The sequence below is a fragment of the Rhinatrema bivittatum genome, chromosome 3, assembly GCF_901001135.1.
Source record: "Rhinatrema bivittatum chromosome 3, aRhiBiv1.1, whole genome shotgun sequence".
NCBI classification, from domain to species: domain Eukaryota; kingdom Metazoa; phylum Chordata; class Amphibia; order Gymnophiona; family Rhinatrematidae; genus Rhinatrema; species Rhinatrema bivittatum.
Genome location: NC_042617.1, coordinates 564478060 through 564486001, shown reverse-complemented (window position 1 = coordinate 564486001; position 7942 = coordinate 564478060).

The following is a 7942-nucleotide window of genomic DNA, read 5'->3' as shown; positions in this document are numbered from 1 at the left end:
AAAGGTGATGATTCAGAAGAACTGAAACCTAATCTCAGTGAGCCTAGAAGTTGTACTAGGGCAAATTGACAAAATAAAGAGTAACAAATCACCTGTACCAGATGGTATACATCCCAGAGTCCTGAAAGAGCTGCAAAATGAAATTGCGGACCTGCTATTGGAAATTTGAAAACTACCATTAACATAATATATGGTACCTAAAGACTGGAGGGTTGCCAGTGTAATGCTAATTTTTAAAAAGGGATCAAGGGGTGATCCAGGAAATTACAGACCAGAGAATCTGATGTCAGTTTCTACCATTTTGCCTGGCACAATCATAAAGAACAAAATTGCTGAACATAGATAGGCATGGTTTAATGGGACAAGGCCAATATGGATTTAGCCACGGGAAGTTTTGCCTTAGAAATGGGCTATTTTTTCTGAGGGTGTAAATAAACAGATACATAAAGGTGAGCGAGTTAATATAGTGTATCTGGATTTTCATAAAGCATTTGACAAAGTCCCTCATGAGAGACGACTTAGGAAATTAGAAAGTCACAGAGTGTAGGGCTAAATGGTACATTTTCCCAATAGAGAAAGGTGAATAGTGGAGCCACTGCTTTTTAATATATTTATAAATGACCTGGAAATGGGAGCAAATGAGGTGATCAGATTTGCCAATGACACAAAATTATTCAAAATTGTTAAATCACAAGAGGATTGTGAGAAATTCCAAGAGGACATTGCAAAACTGGGAGACTGAGTATGGAAATGCCAAATGAGATTTAATGTGGACGAGTGCAAAGCGATGCACTTACGGGCTGACTTTAAAAAGCCCGCACGTGCCAGTCCTGGGTATGTGCGCGTGTCGGGGGCCATACGCGCGCTGCGGGCCATTTCAAAGGCCCGTGGCCACGTGCGTATCTCCCGGTCTGCACGGAAGACCGGCTCACTATAAAAGGGGCAGGGGTTGGCCGGGACAGCGTCATTAGCCACTGTACCGTGAAGCGCACCCCTGCAGCCGGCCGGCACGCGCTACTTACTACTGCTCTGGAGAGCAGGTAAGTATAGGTAAATAAAACTATTAGAGGGGATTAAGAGGACGGGGAGGAGAGGTGAAGAAGCAGGCAGGGGAGGCAGGGGGTGTAGGAAGTTCCCTCCCAATCCGCTCCTTTACGGGAAGGAACTTGGGGAAAGTCCCAGTTTGTCGCCTTGCGCATTTTGCAAAATGAGACACCCCCCTTGCGCATGTGAGTCAGCACTTACATGCACATGCGCACACAGGTAGCCGATTTTATAACATGCATGCGTTGGCAACATTAACGGAAAGCTTATGCTAACATTCTGGCCAGAATTTAGGGGGAGAGTGCTGATTTTCTTTCTTTAACTGAATTGAAATATTGGCAGGGTAGTGGTTTTATGCTCTAACTTACAAAAAAAACACGATTGCCTTAATTTTCCAATGTTAATGATCATTTTTTTCCTTTGCTATGATGCCACCTGCCCTTACAGCCTGTAGCATCTAAGAAGAATCCTAATGTGTTATGTAAATGTGCATGCACTGATTTTGTTTGCATTGCTTGCACTGTTTTCTGCTCCGGCCAATCTCCCCATCCCTGGGAGACCCTTCAGTTGGGTGCATGTGTCACACAAGCCCATTCTGAGAGGTGGAGTTATGCACGTGGCCCTTTCCAAAGGATGGTGGGGGTTTATGCTGTTACATGCAGAATGTGTTCCCGCGTCGTACATCAGTCCTCTAGCACCAGGGTGTGTGTAGGACAGAGCAGTGTGTGGGTAAGTAAGCATTACAATAATGCACTCTGTTAAAAACATTTATAAACAGATGTAGGTCTCATACTGCATAAAGTCAAATGAAACCATACTGGGAAAGATTTTTGTTTGCCTCATTAATGCTCTGAGTGCTATAAAAATGAAATATTACAAAGTGCTCCCAAGGACAGCCAAATAGACAAATAGAGAACAGCAGAGAACCACTAGCTAAAGGTAACAGACAAGACCATTAAGTTAAAAAAAAATGTTGGAACAACACTTCAAAGTCAACTGATCTGAAGCCAAAATTTCAACCCAGGAGGGAGCATGAATTAAGAAGATTTGTGGTTTCTCCGTATAAAGATTTCGGCTCTCAAGGAATCCAGGCAGTGAAAAAGAAAAAAAAGATAGATTCATAAGTTCTGAGCAAAAAAAGGATTGAATGTTCAGATGCACACATGTTATAAAATTGGCACATCCATGTGTGCTCGCGTGCACACATTTTAAAATCTACCCCATATTTTCCTCAGCTACTAGCACTTCAAGTTCTAATTCAGGGAATTCCAGAACATAAGAACATAAGAATTGCAATACTGGGTCAAACCAAGGGTCCATCAAGCCCAGGATCCTGTTTCCAAAAGTGGCCAATCCAAGTCACAAGTACCTTACAAGTACCCAAACATTAAATAAATCTCAAGCTACTATTGCTTATTAATTAATAGCAGTTTATGGATTTTTCCTCTCGGAATTTATCCATACCTTTTTTTTAAACCAACCTACACTAACTGCTCTAACCACAACCTCTGGCAATGAATTCCAGAGCTTAACTATGCACTGAGTGAAAAAGAATTATCTTCAATTTGTTTTAAATGAGCTACTTGATAACTTCATGAACTGCCCCTAGTCCTTCTATTAGTCAAGATTCTTCCTCAGAATCAGTTGAGGAAAATACTGCCTCTGTGTTAGAACTAAGCCACCTTCCCAAACTTCTTGCCTTCAGACACTCACTGCATGGCAGGGAGCCACCATTGCATGCTCTGAAACATGTATGACTATGACCCAGCAAAGAGACACATAGGGCATGCATGTATATCAGTGCACACTATTCTGTACACCCTGATGAGAGAGTCAGGTACTTGCCCCAATGATGATGTCACATGCTCAAGACTACTTAGCCTGCCTGGATCTTGACAGCATGTTCCTTAGCCTGTTCCTGGTTCTTGTCTTACTTGCTCTGTGCCTGGTTCTGGATAGAGATGAGCTTCGTTTTTTTACATAAGACATAAGAACATGCCATACTGGGTCAGACCAAGGGTCCATCAAGCCCAGCATCCTGATTCCAACAGTGGCCAATCCAGGCCATAAGAACCTGGCAAGTACCCAAAAACTAAGTCTATTCCATGTTACCGTTGCTAGTAATAGCAGTGCCTATTTTCTAAGTCAACTTAATTAATAGCAGGTAATGGACTTCTCCTCCAAGAACTTAACCAAACCTTTTTTAAACACAGCTATACTAACTGCACTAACCACATCATCTGGCAACAAATTCCAGAGTTTAATTGTGCATTGAGTAAAAAAGAACTTTCTCCGATTAGTTTTAAATGTGCCACATGCTAACTTCATCGAGTGCCCCCTAGTCTTTCTATTATCCGAAAGAGTAAATATCCAATTCACATCTACCCGTTCTAGACCTCTCATGATTTTAAACACTTCTATCATATCCCCCCTCAGCCGTCTCTTCTCCAAGCTGAAAAGTCCTAACCTCTTTAGTCTTTCCTCATAGGGGAGCTGTTCCATTCCCCTTATTATTTTGGTAGCCCTTCTCTGTACCTTCTCCATCGCAATTATATATTTTTTGAGATGTGGCGACCAGAATTGTACACAGTATTCAAGGTGCAGTCTCACCATGGAGCGATACAGAGGCATTATGACATTTTCCATTTTATTCACCATTCCCTTTCTAATAATTCCCAACATTCTGTTTGCTTTTTTGACTGCCGCAGCACACTGAACCGACAATTTCAATGTGTTATCCACTATGACCCCTAGATCTCTTTCTTGGGTTGTAGCACCTAATATGGAACCCAACATTGTGTAATTATAGCATGAGTTATTTTTCCCTATATGCATCACCTCACACTTATCCACATTAAATTTCATCTGCCATTTTTATGCCCAATTTTCCAGTCTCACAAGGTCTTCCTGCAATTTATCACAATCTGCTTGTGATTTAACTACTCTGAACAATTTCGTGTCATCTGCAAATTTGATTATCTCACTCATCGTATTTCTTTCCAGATCATCTATATAAATAAAAATGTAAATGTTCGTTTGTTCAAAATCTTAAATCTCTGAAAGTTCTTCACCGATTGCTTTGAAATTTTGACACAACGTTGCATTCGAATACGCGCGTGTTTTTATATACCTATATTATATAGATGTCACACCTGTGATAGGTAAAAACATGCTTTTTTGGAAAAACAGCGCCATCTGTTGGATGTACAAGCAACACACGCTATCTACAATATAAATGGGCTCTGACCGGCCCGCAAATGCGCAGTAGAGAACAGCTCTATCGCACATGGGCGAACCATCGAGCTCTGCGCTACGTGCTGGGCGTCACAGAGGGGAGGAGGAAAGGGCAGATGAGTCGCCGCTCTGAGAAATAGCTCAGCCCGTTCCTCCCCCGCTGAGGAAGGGGGGAGGGAGTAGGGACTGCCGGACAGTTACACACAGGAGGAGGAAAGGGTAGAAGAGTCACCGAGCCAGTCCGTCCACCGCTGGGGAAGAGGGGGAGGGAGTTGGGACGGCCGGAGCAGAGCACATGCAGTAGAAAGTGGCTGAGAAGAGATCAGAAGCAGCTGCAGCCTGCAGCAGCCAAAGCGCAAAGAGCTGAACAGAGAACAGCTCGCCCTCCTCCCCCACCCCCTGAGTCCCGCAGATAAGGAGAAGCCAAGCAAATATCCCGCAACTGCGGGGGTGGGGGTGGGGGAAGGCAATGCTGTCAACCCGCCCGTGGGTCTCAGCCGCCACGGGAAGAGTTTACATGGGCATCGCTCCACCCCCACTCCCAGCAAAGCACCGTGACGAAAGTGAAAGCCAGAGCCCTGCTCCCTCCTCCCTCTCAAGCCCCCGATCGGATTTCTTAAAGGCACAGGTCTCCCAGAAAGAGCAAAGTAAGCTAGGCAAATGTCCCAAATCTTGCCGCCTGCCCTTTGCAGGGGGGGGGGGGGGGGGGCGGAGTGTTTTCCTCACTCTCCCAGACATAACTGGCGTGGGAACTTTGCAAGCTCTTGCGAGGGCAGAGCAAAGATTTAGGTGGGGAGGGGACAAAAATCCCGCCCGTTTTAACTGTGTGAGAGAGAAGTGTCATAATGTGCGTTGAAGGTGAGTGTGAGTGCCAGAGAGAGAGGGAGACTACATGAGGGATTGTGTATGTGTGTGAGAGGGATTGGGAGTGCATGTGTGAGGGACAGAGGGAGAGCGTATGTGCAAGAGAGAGAGAGAGGAAGCCTATATAGGGGGCTGTATGAAAGAGAGATTCTCTACCTCCCCAGCTCTCCACTTATAGGTTACAATGGAAGGGGTTCAGTGTAGAGGGGAATGGGAGAGCAAAGGAGTTGGGGCCTGTAAGGATAGAGTGAAAGGGGTCTGAGCCTGTCCCTCCGCCGCCAGGGAAGGGGGGAGGGAGTTGGGATGGCAGGACCATTACGCCTCGCGAGATCCGTCTCGGCCACCACTGCAGCTCCTACCACCGCCGCCTCTGGCCCTTCGTGGTGCTGGGGGGGGGGGGGGGGGGAGGAGCGGAGCAGAGCAAAGATGTAGGAGGAGAGGGGACAAAAATCTTGCCTTTTTTAACGGGCTTAACGGCTTGGACTAAATATTTTACGATTCCATTTCAATGTGCCGATTGCATTGTTAAATTGAATGTTCATAGATTTCGATTTATTTTCATTTTGGTTTAATTATTTCATGTGACATTGCGCTGGAATTGAGCTGTGTCATTTACCATACCATTCATTTAGTGAGTATAGTTTATGTTTCTTCTTTTTTCATTCTTTTTCATTTCTAGAATTATGCGGTTTACATCTAGACATGGATTGCTTCTCACACGGACAATTATATGTTGCGTTTTCTAGTCAGAAAACCAGACAATATCTATATCTGCACAGACAATGGAACAACAAAAAATATTGTATACCCACAAGCATTGTGAAAAACATATTCGAAATGTGCGCTCTTTTCTTTCTTTTCCATTTAACCAGACTGAGCCACAGCAACACTTGGCCGGGTACAGCTAGTTATAAATATATTGAAAAGTAAGGGTCCCAATACAGATCCCTGAGGCACTCCACTGCCCACTCCCTTCTACTGAGAAAATTGTCCATTTAATCCTACTCTCTGCTTTCTGTCTTTTAGCCAGTTTGCAATCCATGAAAGGACATCACCACCTACCCCATGACTTTTTAATTTTCCTAGAAGCCTCTCATGAGGAACATGGTCAAACGCCTTCTGAAAATCCAAGTGCAGTCTCACCATGGAGACTCACCATGGAGACACTACATCTACCGGTTCACCTTTATCCACATGTTTATTAACTCCTTCAAAAAAGTGACGCAGATTTGTGAGGCAAGACTTGCCTTGGGTAAAGCCATGCTGACTTTGTTCCATTAAACCATGTCTTTCTATATGTTCTGTGATTTTGATGTTTAGAACACTTTCCACTATTTTTCCTGGTACTGAAGTCAGGCTAACCGGTCTGTAGTTTCCCGGATCACCCCTGGAGCCCTTTTTAAATATTGGAGTTACATTTGCTATCCTCCAGTCTTCAGGTACAATGGATGATTTTAATGATAGGTTACACATTTTTACTAATAGGTCTGAAATTTCATTTTTTAGTTCCTTCAGAACTTTGGGGTGTATACCATCAGGTCTAGGTGATTTACCACTAGGTTGTTTTTTGAGTCGAATGCTTTGGGGTAAAGTTTGTTTTTCCTTGGTTAGTTTTTTGGAAAAATGAACAAAAACTAAACAGGGAAAAATGAAACCGGCCCAAAAAATGATGCAGGAAAACGAAGCTAAAAAACCCCCACCCCAAGCATTAACATTCACTTTAATACATTAAATACAACCCCCCCCCCCCCCACCATCCTGATCCCTCCCCAAGACTTACTAACATCCCTGGTGGTCCAGTGGGGTCCCGTGAGGGATTTCTCCCTCCATGCCGTCCGGCTGTCTGGCCTGCCTCAATCAAAATGGTGCCAATAGCCTTTGACCTACTATGTCACAGGTACTACCGGTACCATTGGTCAGCCCCGGTCACATGGCCATCAGCACCATCTTGTGCTCCTACCATGTGACAGGGGCAGACCAATGGCACCGGTAGACCCTGTGACATAGTAAGGGCAAAGGTTATCGGCGCCATTTTGATTACCGACAGCCGATGGTCCGAGTGCAGGATGTCACTCCTGGACCCCCGCTGGACCACCAGGGACTTTTGGCAAGTCTTGGAGGACCCTCCTGACCCCCACAAGACTTGCCAAAAGTCCAGCAGGGGTCCGGGAGTGACCTCCTGCACTCGGACCATCGGCTGCCAGTTATCAAAATGGTGCTGATAGCCTTTGCCCATACTATGTCACAGGGGATACCGGTGCCATTGGTCAGCCCCTGTCACATGGTAGGAGCACAAGATGGCACCAAACCATTCCATTCCTGGTTTCCTCCCCCTCTTTTTCAGCCTGCTTAGAGATTTCTCTCTTTTCTAATAAGTTCATGTTGTCTTACATTCCAGTGGTCTTGTGTGCAGTCTTGGAAAACCGTCGGGACTCTTTTCTTTTGATTTCCAGACATTGGTTTATGGTAAGTTAATTCTGGCTTTATTTGTTCTTGTCACACCAGCATTCATAGTCAGTGCAAGTGAATCCTTGAGGAAGGCACAGCTTTGTACACATAAGAAAATGCATGTGATCATACACTCTGTAGTATGGCAGGTTTTTTTTGTTTCATTTGAATTGATACTTTTGTCTGTTTTACCCGGGCTATAGTAAGCAGATACAGGGGCAGATTTTCAAAGAGATACGCGCGTAACCCCCGAAAAGCTGCCCCTGCCTGCCCCTGCACGCGCCGAGCCTATCTTGCATAGGCTCGGCGGCGTGCGTATGGACCGGGGCTTGCAAAAAGGGGCAGGATATGG